This window comes from Mandrillus leucophaeus, unplaced genomic scaffold (genome assembly GCF_000951045.1).
Source record: "Mandrillus leucophaeus isolate KB7577 unplaced genomic scaffold, Mleu.le_1.0 Scaffold107, whole genome shotgun sequence".
NCBI lineage: Eukaryota > Metazoa > Chordata > Mammalia > Primates > Cercopithecidae > Mandrillus > Mandrillus leucophaeus.
In genome coordinates this window covers 1,717,444-1,739,867 of record NW_012098876.1, presented here as the reverse complement: position 1 = coordinate 1,739,867, position 22,424 = coordinate 1,717,444, and the positions used below count along the sequence as shown (strand labels likewise).

General features: G+C 41.2%; 1 pseudogene; it reads left to right on the top strand.

Moving 5' to 3' along the window:
• Positions 1-7,745: 7,745 nt before the first annotated feature.
• LOC105543650 overlaps positions 7,746-22,424 on the top strand; it is a 191,286-nt pseudogene continuing 176,607 nt past the window's right edge.

The following is a 22,424-nucleotide window of genomic DNA, read 5'->3' as shown; positions in this document are numbered from 1 at the left end:
TTCTATGTAAAATAAGGATAACAACAAAATCTGCCCATGTGGTCATTAAGAGGATTGAATGAATTAAAATACAGAAAGCATTTAGGATGTTGATTAGCACTCAGTAGGTTCAATATAAATGTTTCCCATTTTATACCCTTTTTTCACTCCTATCTCAAACTCTTTCGTGTAACACACAAGTTTCTCAGAAATAAAAGCCCATGTCCTGAATAATTAGACATTTATTCATCCCTTTATTTCCTGTCTCAACATCCCCTGAGTCCTCATGGAGCACAAGCCCCACCCCCACAGCTGCTCTTTGCTATATCACATACAATGAGGAAGAAGGTCTCCAGGGTGTCAGACTTGATATTTCTGCTCAGGTTTTTCTCTGCTGATCTGTAAGTCACTTCATTTTCTTTCTAAAGTAAGGACAGGATTACTTGAAGAAACAGAAGCACAGAATCATTGTCCCACTCCACTGGCTTGTTGGAAGAAGTAAATGACGTTAGATTCATAATTTGTTCCTATTCCTCACTTTTTTTTCTTCGCTGCCTTTGAATGTTTCACATCCCAGTCATAACAAGACAGCAAGTGCTTTCTCAAGGAAACTCAAATAACATATTATCACTGTGAGAACCATCATGGCAAGAATCATTAAGTCTTGGTGTAGAAATCCATTAAGGGAAACTTAGTTTGGGAAGAACAGTTTTACACAGAAATGCAGGCTTGGCCAGACATAAGAGCCTTTTCTGAGTGACAGAATTGTAAGACCCATCCCAATCTCAGGGGCTTTTCATCTCTTGGAGAACAATTTCTTTTCTTTTTCAGCTCCATTCCTACTCCCCTACTCATCCCCACCATTTGACTCAAAGAAAGACTTTTATTTCTTTGAAGAGGAGGGAGGCCCACCTTACTCCACTTTCCATAGACCCCAATGTCTTCGGTACAAGCACCCGCTGGCTATAGAGCTGGACGAGGAGTCCTTTTGGGTCCCATCCAGTAGCACAAAATATAAGACCATATTCCATGGCCAGAAAAAGCTCTAACAGCACACACACATATACACACACACACTCATACACACTTTCACACAAACACATCTTCAACTTTGTTACTTTGTAATTATGCAGTTTTCATTCTAAAATGATAAAATTTTTATTGAAGGTGAAAGTGGTAAGAACACTTTCCTGGTTACCCAAACCAACATTTTTTTAAATGGACAGGATTTAGATGAGTAAAAGCATAGAATCTATCCCAGGAGCATGAAAAAATTTTTCTTAGGTAGGTATTGATCCTTAGAAATACAATTTTATTTTCTCAGACAATTAAAGGGAGATTACGCCACTGGGCCTAAGAAGATGCTATCACTTCTTATCACCTGGTGTTCAGCAGATAGCTGTCTTAATTTAAAAGACTCCAAAGGTCAATGCTTATTTAGTTCCTTGCAATAATCTGTTTTGCCATAATTCTGCTCTTCTATTTAATTCCCTTATCTAGAGCAGCATTTTCCAATTTGTGTTTTGCAGAACAATAGATCTAAGAGGTGTTAATAAGTATCCTTGGGGTGGTGAAGAGTAAGTGTTTCTATAAGCAAATAAGTTTGGGAAATGCTGGGCTAAAGGAAATTTGAAAGATTTAATTACTACAGGACTTCTCAGAGCCTTCAATATGCTTATGTGTGGTATGAGTCAGAGAGATGAATAGGACTAAAGAGATAAGTTTGTAAAGTGTATGGCACAGAAGTTGGTACATAGTGACAATCAATGTTAGCATTTATAATTATTGGCTATCATAATTTAAGGCTATCATAATTTAAACTGATATGTTAAAAATCCCCTTCTTCCATAGAACAATTCCCTAGATTTAATGTTCCATGAAACGTACTTTGGGAAAGGCTAATCTATTCCTCCTTCCTATTAATATTTAATAAGCATGTTTCTCATTTCTATGAGCAAAGAAATAAGGTAAAATGTGACAGCATGTGTGAGTACACAAAATACAAAAGAATTTTATTCCTGATTTTGGAAGCATTTACAGTCTAGAAACAAGACGAGTTCCCATTTAGGCAGAACATCATTTATTCTACCTTCCTCACCAGAGCTAATGACTCTAATGGTTTTATATGGTCTTAATTAGTGAATATCTATCTAAGAAATTGGCACCTCCACGCATGTGGATCATGTGTCAAGGGAAGAACTTTTAGGATATAGAGAAAACCGATAAGTCATAGTCATGTAGTCATTCATTCAAGCATTGATTCACTAAAATATACACACAAATAGATATATCTGTAGAAGGCCCTATGTATCAAATGCCATTCTAAGCACAATGAATCACGTGGACTAAGTTCCTGCCCTCATGGAGTTTTACATTCTAGTGGGGAAGAAAGAATACACAGGAAAATAAGTAAATACAGTGGGTCGGCATAAGTACCCTGGAAAAAAGTAAATTACAGCAAGGGAATTAGGGAGTTCCAAGGTGGTGTGGGAGTGGGGAGATTACTTTAAGTAAAGAAGTCAAGAAAGCTTCACTAACAAGGACATGTTTGGGCAGAGATCTAAAAGTAGCAAAAGACAAATGGTGCGGCATGGGCAACTGGATTACAGCATTCGAATAAACGCGAGAAGAGGGTAGCTGGGTGGAGCCAGCAGCAGGGAGAGTTATAGAAGATGTTAGAAAAGTAATGGGGTGGGAGAAGGAATCAGATCATTTGGAGCCTTACAGTAATCGTAAGCACTTTGGCTTTTACTCTGGGGAGCCACTGCAGGGTTTTGAGCAGAGGTACAAAGCAATCTGATTTTTTTTTTTTAAAGGATCACACTGCCTGATGGGTTGAGATTGGACATTGTGAGCGAGAAAAGAGTGGGAGCAGGGGGCAGAATCCAGGCACAAATGACCACAGTGGCATGGACATAAGAGGCAGCAATGGAGGAGGCTCCCGAAATGAAGATTCATTACAAAAGTGTAACATCTGGCTTCTCACCATTCAACATTCCCCTGCAAGGAGGGCTGATGTGTGAAGGAAAGCTGTCCTTCTAGGGTTGAAAATGTTTCAATCCATAGTTGATTTTTGTTCAGTAGGTAAGTCAACCTGCAGCTTGTTAGCAATGGGCCATGTTCTTCCTACCCAAATAAATTCATGCACTCAATATATAAATCAAGATGTCTGGGGAATTACCATAGCGGCAGGTGCCTGGCAACCAGGATTAGACTGATGACGGCCTCTAATCTATGGGCTCCTGATTCCTTCTAGGGATGTAATGTGCTGTAAAGGGCATCCATATTCCTAAAATAGTCCAAACAGAGGAGAAAACGTTCAGTCATCACTTCTTTCTGTCTGACTGGCTTTTGCTTCACCCATAGAGAGCCCAACTGACTGTCCCAACCAGATTCAGGCTGTACAGGTCACACCTTAGATAAGGGACTACCCAAATTCATTACTGGCAGAAAGTTTTGAAGGATGGGTATAAGTTCTAAAGGCAGAATCAAAGAAATTGGTTATGAAAACAAAGGAAATGAAGGTGATCAATAGGTATCTGAAAGATCAATGCTGGAATAGAGAAGGAAAATAATGTAAACAAGAAACAGAGTAAAAGGGGTAATTCAAGGGCCAGCAGACTATTATCCATTGGTCAAATTGGCCTGCTGTTTTTTGTAAATGTTTTAGTGGAAAACAGCCACACTCATTAATCTACGTGTCATCTATGACTACTTTCGTGGTACAATGGCAGAGTTGAGTAGTTATGACAGAGACCATGTTACCACAAAATCCTGAATATTTACTACTTGGTCATTTACCAAAAAAAAAAAAAAAAAAAATTGCCCACTCTCAGTCTAGCTGTTCCCAAATGGGCTGGAGGACAAACTTCTGGTTGCTATTTCCTGCTCACCAGAGTATACAGCCTAGTTTACTATGGTGGAGCATGAGGAATGCTACGGAAATACCAACAGGTTTCAGAGACGTAGCCAGCATCGCTTTCATTATGAAGAAGGCAACAAGTCCTATAACCATAGCCCCAGCTCTTTACCTCGCCTGCCAAGGTACCAGACAGTGCCTATGAATCAGGACTTAACATTACACACGGAAGAGCAAAGAAACCATGGGAAACATGGAAGAGACAAGAGGAGGAGCAATGGAGAACTGCACCAGAACCTCAACACTATTTTCATCAAGTTCGCTGCTATGGACTGAATCGTGTCACCCTAAAATTCATGTGTTGAAGTCCTGCCCTCCAGTGTGATGGTATTCAAAAATGGGGCCCTTGGGGAGGTAATTAGGTTTAGATAAGGTCACCAGAGTGAGGCCCTTATAATGTGATTAGCATCCTTGTAGGAAGATTTTTCTCTTTCTTTCTTCACCATGTGAGGACACACCAAGAAAGTAGCCATCAGCAAGCCAGGAAAAGAGCCCTCAGTAGAACCTGACCATGCTGGCTCCCTCATCTCAGATTTCTAACCTCCAGAACTGTGAGAAAAATAAATTTCTGTTTTTTCAGTCTACACAGTCAATTGTATTAGTTATGGCAGCCTGAACTAAAACATTCATCAAACATTTTAGCCCAATTATTAGAGTATGACTCTGGGAGCAATGAAGTAGTCATGGCTGCTGAGAAAGTATAGAAATACCACATTCCCTCCTCTACTATATGACTAGTACTTTCCTTTCCCTATCTCCAAGAAGGCCAAATTTCAATTTTATTTCTTCCAAGTACCCACCTAGGAGTCAACCAGGAAAATGGGAACTGGTACAAGATGCTGGTTGCAGTTTTCAAAGAATTCTTCCTGGTTAATGGTCCATGGACATCATTCAATATCCTCAGGCTTTCCTGCAGTGCTTCCATTTGCTGCTGATTATTTTCTGGAATCAAAGCCCTTAAAAATGGGCTCTAAAAAGCTTATAAAATAGCCAAGGTCCAAAACTTCAAAGATTCTGGACCTTTTTTTTTTTTTTCTTTTTTTGCAACCTTAGTTTACTGGAGAATTCTGAATTGGTCATGAGACTAGTGACACCTAAGTTGTCAAATCCACTGGGTTAAGAGGACTTTGATTTGAGACTTCCAATAATTCAAAGAGCTGCCCTAGACTTTGGGAAAAGCAAGGTAAATTAAGAACTGTATTGTAGTTTTCCCAAACACACACATCGCATTTATTGTCCCAAGGGGGGACAGAGAAACACCTATTTGTCTCTCAGCTTTCCATACCAAAGCCCCAGAAATTATCTGAAGGTAAGAAATGGTGGGAGAGACAAACATTGTGTTCTACAATATTCTCCAAACCCTGAGTCTTTTGTGAAATGCTCTGTAGCCAGTTTTTGTTTCTTTTTTTTAAATCTTCTGTTGAGTTTTGCAGTTGAGCTTGATTTGATGACAAAATAATTTAAGACCTTTCCCTAAAAATGTTGGGCCAAGACCTGAAAACGCTGTTGACAACACTGGAATTGTTTCTTGATGCCTTGAAATGATAGAAATAATTCACCTTCAAAGGCAAGCACAATTGTCTCTGGGGTCCTGCCCTGTCTGCAGAATGGCCATCTGCCCCTGTTCTGCTTCTAAGGCCACATTGCAATAAGATGATCCATCCCACAGGCAGCTCATTTCTCTGTATTGAAGAGCTGGGGGCAATGGTAGTATTTTTCTGCCATGGGTTTTGCTTTTTTCTCAAGAGTTTTCCATGCTTAGATTGTTTATTTCTCATACTTACTGTTGCTTTGTTAAACCTGAAAGGGAGAGAACTGCTCAGAGGTTCTGATTCAGTGTGGGAAAAGCAAATGCAAAGCTCACAGGTTGTCCTTTCACTGAGCTGTAAGTCGGTGTGGTTTGGAATTTTGCCTCTTCTTTTGAAGACTGGCAAAGGTTAAAGTACATATTTAAATTTAACTGGTCTGAAAGAGGCTAATGGAAAAATTGGCAAACCATGAAGAGGCCAAGAGCCGAAGGAGAAATACAAGTGGTCAATAAACATGTTAGTATATGTTAAATTTCATAATAATCAAAATTGCAAATGCAAATTCAAGCAAGGAGACTCTATTGTTGCCTATCACATTAACAATTTTTTAAAGATAATACCTAACATTCACAGATATTATCAATGGTTCATGTGGGTGTGGAGAATTATGGAATTATAATTGCATACAGTACTCAAACAATATATATTGTACTCATACTGTACCCACACAGTACAGTAAAATTTAAAATTGTTTTCAAAACACGACTTTGTGAGAGGTAATTTGTCAATATATTTAAAAATCTTATACTTTCACATGATCTTTTTACACTATATCTTATGGGATTTCACTTCTATAAATATAGACTAAGAAGATAATATGAATGTGCAGGACTAATCATAGATGTGGTAGCTAATTTGATGCGTCAACTTGGCTAGGCCATGATGCCCAGAAATTTGGTCAAATGTTATTTTAGATGTTACTGTGACTGTGTTTTTGCCTGAGATGAACATTTAAATCAGTGGACTTTGAATAAAGCAGACTGTCCTCCATAACGTGGGCGGGTCTCATCCAATCAGTTGAAGGCTTGAACAGAACAAGAAACTGACATCCCCAGGGCAGGTAGAAATTCTGCCAGTAGATTGCCTTTGGACTTGAACTGCAACTTCAGCTCCTTCCTGAGTCTCCAGCCTGCTAGCCCATCCTGGAGCTTTTGGAGTTGCCAGTCTGTAATCAGGTGAGCCAATTCCTTATACTCTGTCATTCATAGATAGATGATTGATTGATTGATAGATAGATAGATAGATAGATAGATAGACAGACAGACAGACAGATAGATAGACATACACATAAATACACAAACACATACACACACACATACACACATATATATCCTATTGGTTCTGTTTCTCTGGAGAACCCTGACTAATAAAATGGGCAATTAGAAAATAGCTATATTCTTTCCCTCAACCCTGCACATTCAAACCACTCCAAGGGTCTGATTCATCTTGTACCTTGGAGAAAACTTGGGTGAACCCCTGGATATTTGTGCAAATATTTATTTTCACATAATAAAAAATTCTCTGATTACTTCCAATCACAAAACAGGCTCACTTCCATTTTGTGTTGACTCTCATGTAAAAAAAAAAACTCCAGATGTCACCTAAAACTCCAGTTCCTCTCCTCCTTCCAGGCCTGCTGCAGTGTGTGGGGGCTGTGGGTAGCCTTGTCTCTGTCTTCCTGGTCTAGCTCCTCTAACCTCCTCCCCCACTCCTGGGCGTGCCCCCTGCTCCTCTAGATGTGGTATGGCGGGGAGAGCAAGGAGAGGTCCGGTGCAGGAAAATCCTTACTGACAGGCCCTGACATGATAGGGGCCTCAGTTTCTACTTCATGGCGGCTATTTAAGACAATTTTTCTCCTAAGGTAAGTTCATGGATTCTTCAGAGACACCACTACCCCCACGCCAGACCATCACTGGGATTTTTTTTTTAAACGTGTTTTTCCTTAATAGGGACAGTGTCGCCTCCTCCCAGCCTCCTACAGTTCCCTTGGCTTCCAGCAGGCCACTCCACAGACTCTCTTTCTCTTCCCACCAGCCCTCTTCCCTGGTCACCTTTCGTTTGGTTCTCTCTCCCATGTGTCCTGAATAAGCAGAAGACAGAGCTGATTCACTCCCTTAGAGCGTGAACCAGTGTTGGTCTCTCCCCTTTGGGTTTCTGCAGTTGAGGTTCTGAAGGAAGGACACATATTTCTAGGCACTGTCTCTTGGGTGGTTCTCAGACAGGGTTTGCACCTCCTTTGCAGGTCCTGCTTAGGTAGCATGGCTAGCCCTCCGCTCTGGAATGCCAGCGTAGGCGGCACTGAACTACCTTATTTTTATATCTTTTGGGACAGCCTCCAGACACAAGAAGGTAATCTAAGTTTTATAGGTGTCAAAAGTAAACTCTCAGAAAAATTCACTAACTTTTTAAGATCATACCACCAGTCTATGGCAGAACTGTCCCTCTCCAGCTCAAGCTCTTGGCATCCGATCACAGCTGTCTAAATAAAAAAGACTTTTTAAAGAGAATTGCCTTAACACAGACCCCCATCCCCTCCCAAGGCATTCCCTTAGCTCATTGTTCCAAAGTGTGGGGGTCATGGTGTATTCTCTTCCTTACCACATAGGCAACCCCGACTTGGGGACATGTGGATGGGCTAGGTGGGGCCCTGGGCCAGCCAATCTCCAGCACAGACCAGACCCCCTGAGGCCTAAGTGCTCCCTGCTTATCTCGGAATGGGGAATGACATATTCTACACGCCTGGTTCTCCTGATAGATATGAGGAAAGCACACTGTAAGCACTGAACGTCAGTACGTGTCTATAAAAGTCATTATAAACATCACGAGGCATGAGAGGAAAACAAAGCATGTCTATTTACAGTGTAGGAAAGAGGAAAGAAAAAAAAACAAAACCCTTCCAAGCATTTGCTTAATCACACTTCTGTATGGGAGGAAAACATTACCTGTAAATCTTTCCTTTGTGGTTGAGAGGAGCTGATGGATCTTCCCTTGGAGATGGATGTTTATAACTCCCTCTTGGCTGCAAGAGAGAGCAGGGCCTTGCATTCCTGTGCCTGCCGGCTGGGAAGCACATCAAAGCGGCTTTGTTTAAACTGGGACACACCCGCCCAACAGACCCTACCCCTTGCCCTTTTGGATCTTCTTACTCTTTTGGTGGAATCTGCAGTAAGCTCTGTGGCTGACCCCAGAGGTCACCCCACAAGCACTTTCCTGTTTGAAACTTGTTCCACCGGCCGCATTTCCACCGGCTCTGAGTCATTGTCCTCCAGCCCTGACATCTACACTCCCATTAGATGAAAGGGCCTTACTGTCTTCCACCATCCTCAACACAAAGGCAGCAGGGATTTTTGTTGTTGTTTAGATTTGCTTCCCGTTTTTAAAAATAAAAACCTATGTGGCACATTTTTCTTACTATAAAAGCAATACATGTTTGTCATAAAAACATTCAAACAGCACAGAGAAGCAGAAAGGAAAAATAAAAAGTGCCCTTTATTACAACAAACAAAGAATAAGCACGGTGAGCATGTTGGAATACATCTTTCTAGACTTTTTTCTCTGCAGAGATCTATCCGTTTAGGGTTGCAAAAGGAGATCACACTGAACATCCTGGTAATAAACTTGCTTTTTTCATTTGCCACTATGTTGAGAACAATTTTCCATGTCATTAAATATCTACAAGATTTTTTTTTTCTATTTTGTAATATGAACAAAATTTGGTAGTTTTACCCGAATATAAAAGCAATTTTCCCTTAAAATATTATACCCTTTGCTCCAGCCATTGTTCTTCTGGAAGTCTTGCAGGAATACCATGGGTCAATCAGAAGAGTGCACGCTTGATTCTTTCCGTTTGAAAACCAGGGACATGGCTAACATTTTCTCTAAACAGCTCCTAAGAGTTATGACTGTAACTGGTTCGGAGAGCTTCTTAACACTCCAATACAAATATGTTCCCATCTCTCTTATGTCTTCAAGTCAAATTAGAAGAGGCCCAAGCCCTTGTTGCCAGGCCCCCTGCCTACCCCCACTACCATATAGGAAATGAAGTCCATTATCATCCCTCTTGGGAAACTGCCTCTCTGTGAACTCTACAAAACATAAGGCTTGAGGTCACAAACCTTAGAAGAAAAGGGTCAGCCCACCTCCCCCACTGACACCGAGAGCACTGGAGTCTTCCCTGCCAACTCCTGCCTCTGCTGTCTCTGCTTCTCACAATGGGCTTTTGGTGTTTCGAGACCAACAGATTGTAAAGACCAAAGGAAAACTTCTCCTTCTCCCTTTGAAGGTTTGCTGGAAAGAGGAAGATTAATAGGAGAAAAGGCATACAGATTTATTTGATGGTGGTTTCACATGATACGGGAGCCTTCAGAATGAAGACCCAAAGATACAGAAGAAATGGTTCATGTTTACACCGAGGTTTAACAGAGTATGGACAGCCGTGTCAAAATATGATTGGACAAAAAGGGTGTGATCTAATGCTAAGAACCTGGGAAGGAAACCCAGCAAGGCCTGTCTGTCTAGATTCTTCTTGGCCTCTCTGAACACGTGGGGTTTTTTTGTTTTGTTTTGTTTTGTTTTTTTCCAATCTGGATATGGAGCAGGACCTTCTAGAATGGAGGTCTTATGGCCTACAGTCAAACAAGACAGGTCAGATCATTTTTTTATGACCAGTTTTTACACAGAAAGGCAAAGGGAAAGTTAGATAGATATTTTTAGGTTTTATGGCTGGACTTGGAGAAAAGAGGTTCTGGTTTCTATGACCCACCTTGGGGAAGAGGGATTCTAGTTTCTACAGCAGCCTCAGGGGAGAATGGGACTGAGAGGCAAGAGAAAGTCAGAGGAAAACTTTTGCTTCTGAGGTTGCTTCTGAGTCGGTCATTTGGAGTATTGTTTTCTGAGTCTGAACAAGACACTGCTGACCTCTTGGTGGTGATGCGCAGCCCAGGCATGGTCCAGCTCCCAGCACAGCGCCACCATCCTGTGGAGAACACTGCCTCCACTCTCTCCACTGCCACCCCAGCTCCAGCTGCCCTTGGCTTGTGCCCAGATCCTCAGCCCCTCCACTCCTATAGAAAACCATTTCTTCCATGGCGCCAGCCAGGGGAACCAAGTCAGAAATGGGTTCAGGAGCCCATCACTTGTTGACCAGAATCATTATTTATTCCATTTTCCTCCCCCAAGCATTCATAGCCACACACCTGGAATTCATCAACTCCATTTCAGCACAGGGGTACAAAAGATTTACTCCATCCCTTTTCTATTCAGTAAGGACACCTGGGGAGTAATTGAAGGATTCAGACCCTCAAAACAAAGAACGCCACAGGCAGCTTTGCCTCTTTGACCCTGAAATATGAACAGTTACTGGCTTTCTGCTTTCTAAACAATCAAGAATGCTGACATCTAAGGAGAGACCAGACTCTCCAAGAGTCAGTCTGGGGAAAAAAAGGATCTTAACTCATGACAAGGCAGAAATCATTCCTCTACTTCAACTTATATTCTCAAAACACAAGCAAGGAAATAGCTTAATATTTCTTGCTAAAGAAGCAAAAAACAAAATCCTTGCTAAATGTTAAGTGGGTTACCTTGCTATATAACAAAAATTAATCTTCAAGAGACCACTCCCTTTATTTTTAAATAAGCAATTACTGACTGTTTTTAAATAAATAATCTTATACCCTAAAAAATCCCCAAGTTTGCAGTCAGAGAAACCAAAGTTTTCTTTTTCTACCACTAATCATCCATGTGACCTATGGCAAAGTGTTCAAACTCTCTGAAACTCAATTTCTCTCTCTGCCTGAAACTGGACTTGCTCTTGGACCGTTAATACCCAAAGTCCACTAGTCAAGAGGCCCTGCTTCTCCAGATGGTCCTTAAAAGCTCACTACCAATATTTGCCAGGGTAACTTATTTTTCTGTGCATTTTTATTTTATAATTGTCAGGGGAAAACACATGAAAACAATACAAATACTATAATCTACTAATTGTATGACTTTGAGCAAGCTGTTTAGCCTCTGCAATTCACTTTCCTCCTTCGTAATAATTACCAACACAGATTAGATAGAACAGGCCCTCGTCTAAATGTTTAGGTATATTAACTCCTTTCAAGTTAAAAACTGCAACTGTATAAGGTAGGGACCATTATTATCACTTTTACAAGTGAAGAAACTGGACAAAAGAGGTAAAGTGGGTTTTCCAAGGTCACACAGCTAAGAAGCAGCAGAGCTAACGTTCAGACCCAGACCCTTTGGCTCCAGAGTCCATATTCTTAAATCTATGCCACATTACCTCTGACTTTGAGAAAATGGAATGATGAGTTAGGCTTACCTCATGGGATTGTTGAAAGGATTGGATGTATGCAAAGCATAATACCTGACACATACTATGTCCTCAAAACATCAGAGTCGATATTACTACATTATTATTATTTTCTAGATTAATTTGATAAAGTATTGTAGTGCTAGTTGAAAATTTTAAAACTGTGCAGCAACATAGAAAAACCTAGCTATGATTCAATGCCTGTGAATTTAAAGTAAAATATGAACTAGTATTATGTTTTGGTTATATCGATGTGCAAATTAAGTGTAGGCTTTGATAAGTGGGTCAATCAATTATTGTTGCATAACAAACAATATGCACTTATTTCTCATATGTCTGCTACTCAGCCATGGATCTACAAATATGGATGGGGCTTGGCTGGGCATTTTTGCTTTAAGCTGAAGTCCAGCTGGGCTTATCCCCTTGATGCAGGTTGGACTCAAGGAGATTGTTGAGGTTGTTCCTTGCATATTCATTCTGGAGCCCAGGATGAAGGGGCAGTAGCCAGCTACAGTAAGCTCTTCTCGTGGCAATGGCAGTGGTTCAAGAGGGCAAATCCAATGGCACAAATGAACTTCAAGCCCCTACTTATATCATGTTTACTAACATCCCATTAGCCAAAGCAAATGGTGTGGCTGAGTGTAGAGTCAAGGTATGAGAAAGTACCCCCTTCTAAGGCCAAAACAAGTCACATGGTAAAACCCAACACCAACTGAGAAGGGAAATATACTTCTCCCATGGAAGTGGAGGTAAGGAAGAAAGTATTTTTGAATGGTAATCTACCATAAGAAGAACCAACTAGAAATAAACTAAGAAGGATGAGTAATTAACTTGGTGAGATCATGAATGAGGATTTTATATTCCTTTCTTTCCAAAATTACACTTATTATTTTGTCTTTAAGAGCAAGGGAGGAAAACAAAGGGAAACCTCAAGAATAAATTACTTCTAAAAGAAAAGGCTGAAAGGAAAGACTAACACTAAGCAACATTTGCTCATTCATTCAGCAAACAGTTGCTAAGCACCTCCTACATGTTCCAGGTAAATCACAGTTCCCTGTCCTGAAGCAGCTCACCGTCTAGCCAATGAGTGATAATGATAATGATGAGGACAACAATGATGATGATGATGATGATGATAATGATAGACAACATTTATTCAGTGTGCAATATCCCAGGTGCTGTGTTAATCCATTTGCATAATCTCATATAATCCCCACAAAAACTCGATAAAGTTTTTTTAAAAAGAAACTGAGGTACAAAGAGGTAAAGATTTATGCAAGGTCACATAGCTAGATTCAGCAGAGCTAGAATTCCAACCAAGCAGTCCAGCTTTGGACCTGCACTCTTGAGTACTTCGCTGCCCCACCCCACCTTCAGACGTATTCCTTGAATCCATCCCTCCTCCATTCCTTCAGTACCAAACCCTCTCTCTGTCCCTGAATTAAAGGGTCATTAACACAAAGTATGCCTTCTCTGGAAAATGTTGCAAACACAAAACCTCTTTCAAATCTATAGTTAACAAATTAGATATTATAGGTAGGTGTGGGCAAAGGTGCTAGGCTTCAGTGAAGAAACAGAATCTCTAGTAAGATTCTAGAGAAGAGAAGAATGAAGGAAAACTCAACAATACTCATTTTCTAAATTTAGAGAGGCTGAGTAAATCCACTATAAAAGGGTGGTAACTAGCTTTTCTCCATCTCAAATGGAAACAGTAAAAATAAGAGCCTTGCACGACAGCATCAGGGAACTATATGAGGCAAAAGTGAACATTCCAGATAACATGGCAAGGACTGTTTGCATGAAAAGAGACTACCAAGAGGAGTCCAGCTGATTCCTTTCACAGAAGTAGGGTGACCAAGCAGGTCAAGCAGGGTGCAGATGAATGAGATAACTTCTCAGGACACCCTACAATAATGTTTATTCTACTCAAGTTATTTTGCTACCTCATGTTTTTTTTTGAGGCAGCTTCCAGAATATGCCAAACAGCAGAGGTTGAGTGAAACACCAAAGCCAATATAGACCACCAATTATTTCTTCCTTCTTGGCTTCCTAACCCTGCCTAGACCACCCTGGAGCCTGTTCTTTTGCAGGCTTAATCTGTGATGGTGGTTAAAAAAGAGGCTAACCTCCCACCCACCAAAACCCAAAACAAAATACCAGAACATGTGAGCCCTTATAAACACTGACATCAAACTCAACCATTTCAGATTTAATTATAGTATCCATTACTCAGTAGCTAAGACTGAAAATGTGCCTAAAAACCAACAACCTTGGGAGGCCGAGGCGGGTGGATCACTTAAGGTCAGGAGTTTGAGACCAGCCTGGTCACCATGGTGAAACTCTGTCTCTCCTAAAAATACAAAAATTAGCCAGGCGCGGTGGCATGCGCCTGTAATCCTAGCTACTTGGGAGGCTGAGGTAGGAGAATTGCTTGAACCTGAGAGGCAGAGATTGCAGTGAGCTGAGATTATGCCACTGCACTCCAGCTTGGGCAACAGAGTGAGACACTGTCTCAAAAAACAAACAACAACAACAACAAAAAAAACCACCCAACAAAGTGTTTTGATGAGTCAAATATGAAACGACTTTATTTGTTTATAAATGTCTGATTCAGCCCATCACAAATGACCTGAGAAGTAGCCAATGAAAGGAATGGCTGAAGTTAAGCTTCAGACAGCCCCTCCAGAGAAATTCCACATGGACTGCCAGCAATTCCCCTTTCTTAGAAATAACAGACAACCATATTAAGTGCAATAATAGAAAAACCACGAAGTCTGAGCTCTCCCTTTAAAACCAGGTGACTCAACCTGTGCAGGGACAGTTATCTCCCTGCCAATCTCGCTTCACCTGGTGATTGGCACGGACCTGATTAACAACCTGGAGGGGCTGGTAAAAATTCCACTGAGCTTTCACCAGTGGTTTTCCAGGTATGTCAGCCCTTACGTTATCAACAGGAAGAAAATTAAGAGATTAAAGAGGTAATATTTTTAACAGGGTTTTGTAATGCTTCTCCTTCACACAGACACAGCCTCAGCATGCAGTTGGCGTCTGCTGCGTCTCCATCCCTTGTGCTGTTTTCACAGAAAGACCTCAGAAAATGCATTGATATTGGTGGAGCCCCCACCGCCCTCATGGCTCTGGCTCTGGCTCTGTTGTTTCCTATGCAGGAAACCACAGACAATCCCACAAAGGTGGAAAGGAACCTGCAGTGTGTGGCAGGTGGGAAAATAAAGGGCAGTTCCCTGGAAGAGGCTGCAGGGGCTCCAGGCTCCAAGGGCTCTGGGCTCCAATTAAATCAGGAGGCCCTTTGATTACCTTTTCCTCATGTCTCCTGGTCTCATTGTTTTACTGCTCCCTCTCCTCTTTCTTGATAATCTTATCATAACTCCTGTCAAGATGTGACCTTAAAATCAATTCTTAAGAAGATGCCACTTTTAAAGAATGTGATCTGGGCCCCGACTCCAGGCTAAGTGTCTCATAGAAGGAGACCACATTTTGGACTAAGGATTTTTAAAGGATTTTGTTTACCACAGAATGAGGGTTACAGGGAGTACATGGAACAAAACAGTGAGAGGAGGAGAAGGCAGAACCTGAGCGCGAGGATGAGGCTGTGGGAACAGAGTAAAGATCAAAGCAGGGAGTGCGGAACACGTCACAACTTGGGTGAACTTTGAGGATGTTAAGTGAAAGAAGCCAGACACAAAAGGAATAATTCCACTTTTTCATCCGCCATCACAGATTAAGCCTGCAAAAGAGTAGGCTCCAGGGTGGTCTAGGCAAGGTTAGGAAGCCAAGAAGGAAGAAATAATTGGTGGTCTAAATTGGCTTTGGTGTTTCATCCAACCTCTGCTGTTTGGCATATTCTGGAAACTGCCTCAAAAATTCCGCACTGAATAATTCCACTCATGTGAGATACCTGGAGTAGTCAGTTAGCAGAGGCGGCAAGTAGAAGCATGGTTGCCAGGGGCTGGGGGAAGTGGAGAATGGGAGTAAATCTTTAAAGGATATGAAAGAGCACAAGGAACATCATCCTGAAACATAGCTCCCCAGTATCGTGAGTATTGTGAATTAAAAGCCCTTAGAGATCAAGAGATCTCTCCCCTGTCTACATAAAGACAGGACGGGTCCACCAAGAAGAATAATTATTTTTCCTTTCCCTCCCTATTATCTCAGTACCTGTTGCAGAAAAAAATCAAGGCTGGGTGCAGTGGTTCATACCTGTAATCCCAGCACTTTGGGTGGCAGGTGGAGGATTGCTTGAGTCCGGGAGTTCAAGACCAGCCTGGGCAACATGGTGAAACTAAGCCTCCACAAAAAATACAGAAATTAGGTGGTGGCACATACCTGTGGTCCCAGCTACCCAGGAGGCTGAGGTGGGAGGATCTCTTGAGTCCAGGAAGTCGAGGCTGCAGTGAGCCATGATCACACCACTGTACTCCAGGCTGGGTGACAGAGTGAGAACCTGTCTCAAAAATAAAAAGAAAAGAAAAGAAAGAAAACCAAGAATGTAACCAGACATGATCAGACCCTTTCACTGAATAATATCTATCCCTCAGGCTCATTCAATATCCAAATAAAACCATTTACAAGTTGATCTCTGTTCCTCCATCCATTCATTCTCCCAAGTATCCATTCACTAATAACCATCTAATGTCCTTTGATAGAATTACTTGCATTCCCCCTTGCCCCCCTTCCTCTCTGCAATAAGGCTATAAAAGTATTTGGCCTCCACTGGTATACTGGGTAGTCACTCTGTGATTCTTCCCCCGTATATATGTTAATAACTGTGTGTATTTTCTTCTATTAATCTGCCTTTATCAGTAAATTTTTTGATGAATCTTCCAAGGGTCAAGGAGAGGTTTTCCCTTTACCCCTACAGGTAAAGAGTTTCAGTTTGGGATGATGCAAAAGTTCTGGACACAGTTGGTGGTTATGATTGTAAAACAATATGAATATACTTAACACCACTGAACAATATATTCAAAAATGATTAAAATAGTAAGTTTTGTATTATGTACATCTTACCACAATAAAAACAAAGAATTTTTTTTTTTTTTTTTAAAAAGGAGGTGTGGGAGGGATAGTTTAATTGTGTAGAAGATCTAGTTTGGCAAGTAGCAGATTCAATGTCACTATGAAAAATTTAGGAGCTGCAGGTGGGGGTAGGGGGTGCAGCTGGATCACCAGGCCTCTCCAAGGAATGCCCTTCTCAATGATATCTGAACTTGGGAACCTGGAATCTTTCCACTTAACTGAAGGAAGGATGAGTCCTTTGTTGGTAACTCTCCTAAGTACACAGCAGGCACCCTTAATTCCTGCTTACCCAGGAGGTGGCCAGGGACATGGTAACAAATTGGGTTAAACTTTTCTAGAGCTCCAAAGCCTGTCCAGGAAAGCTGGGGAAGAAAAATGGAAAAGCATTAAGGGTTAATTGTGGATAAAGTCAGCCTTTCACATTGGGAATACAATATTTAGCCAATCTGATCCCATGGATATCATCAAACCCTGAGCAAGAAATCAAGATAGACTGTGGTGCCCAGAACTGCAGCTGCAGATGAGCTCTGGTGAATGTGGCTAGGCAGAGTGTGCTCAGTGGGGTAACTAAGTCTGCCCCAGTTCTCACATCATTCACAAGGGGAACCCTTCCAGACTTAGCTTGGAAACCACTATTGAGGGAGGCCCAGACTCAAAAAGGAGTTCGGGCTGGTGGATCACTGTGGCATCCTGTTTGCTGCAGGCAAGTATCTTTCCCAAGGGTTATTTCTGTCACTGGCCTTAGCTTGTTTTTCTTAGTGCTGTTTCTTGACTCATAACATTTCTTCCATAGTTTATTAAAAACTGAGATAAATCACCTAATAAATCTTTGTTACATTTTCCTTCAAACCTCTTCAACAATTGCCAAAGTTATAAAGTTGTATCTTTCCCACAGCAGGAGGCTAACAACATAGCTGGTGTGTTCATATAAATGTATAGATCAAGAAAACAAAATCTTTAATTATTCAGAACCTCCCACTCCTGGTACTAAATTTACTCGCTTTGATTTGATTTAAAGAAGCAAAACAAACCTGCACAATACCAGTGAGCAAGCTACAATTGCGCCCATCTTTGCATGAATGCAGGCCTGCCTCCCTTTGCATGGTAAAGACAAGCATGAATAAACTGTCTTTCCTTGTTCATTGGAACATTACTGGAAGCACACCTAGCATTTAATTTTTAAAGCCCCTCACACACAAAACCCTGCTCCCAATCCTGCTTTAATTTCTTTAAATTATTGAATCACAGAATTTTGGAGTTTGAAAAGAATTCAGGCATCCTCCTTATTTTGAAATAACTCCTTATTTTCATGGGCTCACCAGATTCTAAGGATATTAAAAGTTATCTAGTCTGACTCTAATTCTTCCCACTAAATGTCATAATTCACATACAGATCACTTTGCACCACAATAGTATTTTATATATACCTCCATTAGTACTTTGCTTATTTATGCAATTATTTTTTAATAAAAAGTTTAAAATTCGACATATTTTTGAAAAAGGAATATTTTCACATAATTGGCAATGAGAAAGGTAAAAAGAGTATATCCTATAGCCACCTAGGTCCCCACCCAAGATGGAATTAATGTTAACAATTCCTTAAGTATTCATTCTGAGATATTCTATGTTCAGTATATATTACTTTCTTCTCTCTTTTTTACACAAGTGTTTGTATGCTGGTCTGTACCTGCACTTTAATATATGTTGGATGTTTTTCTTCATCAAACTTCATTCTTTTAGACCATTCATGGTATTCCATTGTATGGATGTACCATATTTGGGGATATTTTGGGTGCTTCCAATCTTTTCCATTACATACAGTTTCACAATGAATAATTTTATGCCTATGACGTTTTGCACCATTATTTCCTTGGGACAAATTCCCTGAAGTGGAATTTCTGGGTCAAGAGGTAAGTGCATTTGCAATTTTTATTAATATTGCCAAATTTCCTGCACTAGTTTCTACTCTCAGCAACAGCATCCATGCAGTGCTGTTTTCCCTACAGCTTCACCAACAGTATGCTAATGTTATGGTTGGGTTATGTGTCCCCACCCAAATCTCATGTCAAATTGTGATCCACACATGTTGAAGGAAGAGCCTGGCGGGAGGTGATTGAATTATGGGGACGAACATCCCCTTTGCTGTTCTTGTAATAGGGTTCTCATGAGATCTGGTCATTTGAAAGTGTGTAGCTGTTCCCTGCTTCACTCTCTCTCTCTCTCCTGCTCCATCATGGTAAGATGTGCTTGCTTCCCTCTTCACCTTCCACCATGAATGTAAGTTTCCTGAAGCCTCCCAGCCATGCTTCCCCTACAGCCTGGCTGTGGAACTGTAAGTCAATTAAACCTCTTTTCTTCATAAATTACCCAGTTTCAAGTAGTTCTTTAAGGCAGTGTGAGAATGGACTAATACAGTTATGAAATTTTTTGACTTTTGCGTAATTTACTTACCCTCTCTGGCCCTACTCCTTCATTGGAATGTGAGCTTTTCAGAGTTTTTCAGAACCTAGTATGATATCTGATACATAATATATTTTCAATAAATATTTTATAAATACATGAATTAATGAATGTTAGGGTTTTTAAAATCAAAATTAGAAACCATGGCCCTCATTTTTCCATTGTGTGAGTTTGGATGTGCTGCATTTTATTTTATTTAAGTGTGGTCCACTTGAACACATACTCTGAAAGCTTTACAAATTCTTGGAGAAAGAAAATTTATTCCATCTCTCTTGCTCTACTGCCCATTGTTATTGGAGAGTCAGGACATTGAAATGTTCTCTTTCATGAGTATCTTATTTCAAATATCTGGTGATCACTCCCTTCTTAGAACAGAAAATAAAATCACATACATGTATCCAGTAAACCCCAATCCACATCTCTCTTTTTCTTCTTTTTCTTCTTCTTCTCCTTCCTTCTTCATTTCTCCTTCTTTCTCTCCTCCTTTCTTTTTCCTTCTTCTCTTCCTCCTTACACACACACACACACACACACACACACAGAGCTAAGGCAATCTCAACCCATTATCCAGCACTTGAAAACCAGCTTCCTCTGCCAATATGCCCTGGTCTAAGGGCTGAGTGCCTGTTTCCAGACGCAGCAGGACCACAGTATGCTCCATCTGTAGATTGACTTTTTCACAGGCTAGGTTTTCCAGGAACCAGACTCTTGGAGACTCAATGAGCTTAAAGGACATTTACCAGGGTGTGTGCTTGGGATCACTGCCTGTAGAAGGAAAGGGAAGGAAACAAAAGCGGGCAGAGGGAGAGGCTGGGCTGCAATGCAGTCTCAAGGAAAGCCTCATGCACCTCTGTGGAGAGTTCTGGATCTGGGATGGTCTTTCAGAGCTGTCCCAAGTAGGGACAAAGGAGCCAGGCTTTTAGACCCCCATGTTGATCAGTTATTAGGCATGTGCAGACCCTAGACAGGGGAATACTCTTGGATGAGGCAGCCCTCATCAGCCAAGGCAATTCCTGGAAGAAACTGACAGCTGGAGGTCATCTGCCAACAGCACTCCTGCAGCTGAGGGAAAGCACCTGATAGGGGATCCTGGTCATCTGTTGAGTTTTTCCTGAAATAAGAGGCAAGTTTTCTTCCTAGGACTTGCCAGAAGCTACCCATCAGCTTTCCTATTTTCCATTAATGGCAGACCTATTTTCCTATTTTTCATTAGTTTGAAATGTTAACCCTACAGTGAAAAGTGCTGCATGCCCTCCACACACATCCTCTAGGCACCAGGGAGACTACTGTCTCTGCTTCCATTGCACAACTGGACAGCAAAGTGGTTAGCCATTGAAAGCAGTGGGTAAACTGTAGAATATCAAGTCTGGGTTCAGGCCCCAATCTGCAGCTGCTGCTTTAAGGGGGAACCATGCCAAAGCAAAGAGGGAACCATGCCAAAGCACATAAATAAATAAACAAATAATATGGCTATGTAGGAATTGACCCACATAGACAGGATCTCTCCCCATCATAGGGTTCTAAGAGTGGGAATGAGTGTCCCACTGCCCTATGAAAGCTGACCATTCCTAAAACAAAACTTCCCATACAATCAGGCTACCAGCCTTGATTCTGGGCTAGATGTGATGTCTGAGCATGAAAGAACTCTACCACAGAAGTGTGGAGGGAAAAATGACTGAGAGAGTGCAGCCCCAATCAACTTGAACTTGAAACTAGTAGATCTTGCCACAAGGTGACTTTCAAAATTGTTTTGTTTTGCTTTTGTTGTTGTTACTGTTGTTGTAACCAAAATGTGAATTGGAGCTTTAAAATCTAGATAAGTTTTGCTTAAAACCCCCGAGTTTTAAGTGTTTAAACGCACAGTTAACTCTATCCTCCTCTTATAGATTATCTCACAGTTCTTGACCACACTGACCCAGGCTTGTAACTTACCCTCCTCCTCAATGTCCATAATTTTAAAATCTCACCCAAGGCACTGTGGCTTCTTATAAACATGACTGAAGATCTGGGAGGAAGATGAAGGATAAATTATATTGCAGATACCCAAATTATTTAAGTGGAACCCTGTATATGTTTTCTAGGGTTGTCATAACAAAATACCACAAGCTAGTTGGCTTAAACAACAGAAATTTATTTTCTCAGCCTTCTGGAGGCCAGAAGTCCAAGGTCAAGGTGCTGGCTGGGTTGGTTTCTTTTGAGGCCTCTCTCCTGTATTTATTTTTCTTTTTTTTAAGAATTGAGGTATCACTCTGTCATTTAGGTGTGAGTGCAGTTGTGCGATCACAGCTCACTGTAACCTCAAACTCCTGGGCTAAAGGGATCCTCCCACCTGAGCCTCCTGAGTAGCTAGGACTATAGGCATGCAGAGTCATCCCTGGCTAATTTTTTTATTTTTATTTTTGTAGAAACAGAGTCTCACTATGCTGCCCAAGCAAGTCTCAAACTCCTGGCCTCAAGCAGTCTTTCCACTCTGGCCTCCCAAAGCACTAGGATTACAGGCATGAGCCACTGCACTCAGCCTGGCCTCTCTCCCTCACCTTCTCCCTGTGTCTTCATATGGTCTTTCCTCTCTGTCTGTGTCTGCATCCCAATCTCCTCTTCTTTTAAGGACTCCAGCCATATTGGATTAGGGCCCCCAACAACCACGTTTTAACTTAATTACCCCTTTAAAGGCCCTATCTCCAAATATGATTGCATTCTGAGGTGCTAGATGTTAGGGCTTCAACATATGAATTTGCAGGGAGACAATTCAGCTCATAACAAACCCTCAGCCTATCCATTGTTAAGTGTCCTCCAGTATCTTCCCCACCAGGATCCTGGTGGCTGCATCCCCGCACACTTCTCCAGCCTAACCACACCTCTCTCTACTTCAGGTTGGCAAACTTTGCCTGTGAAGGGCTAGACGGTAAATATTTTAAGCTTTGCAGACCATATGCGCTCTGTCCCAACTACTCAATTCTTCCATGGCAGCAAGAAAGAAGCCGGAGAAAATATGTAAATGGGCAGTGCAGCTATGTTCCAGCAAAACTTTATTTATGGACACCGAAATTTGAATTTTGCATAATTTTTTTATATTATGAAATATTATTATTATTTGGATTTTTTCAACCATTTAACAGTGTAAAAACCA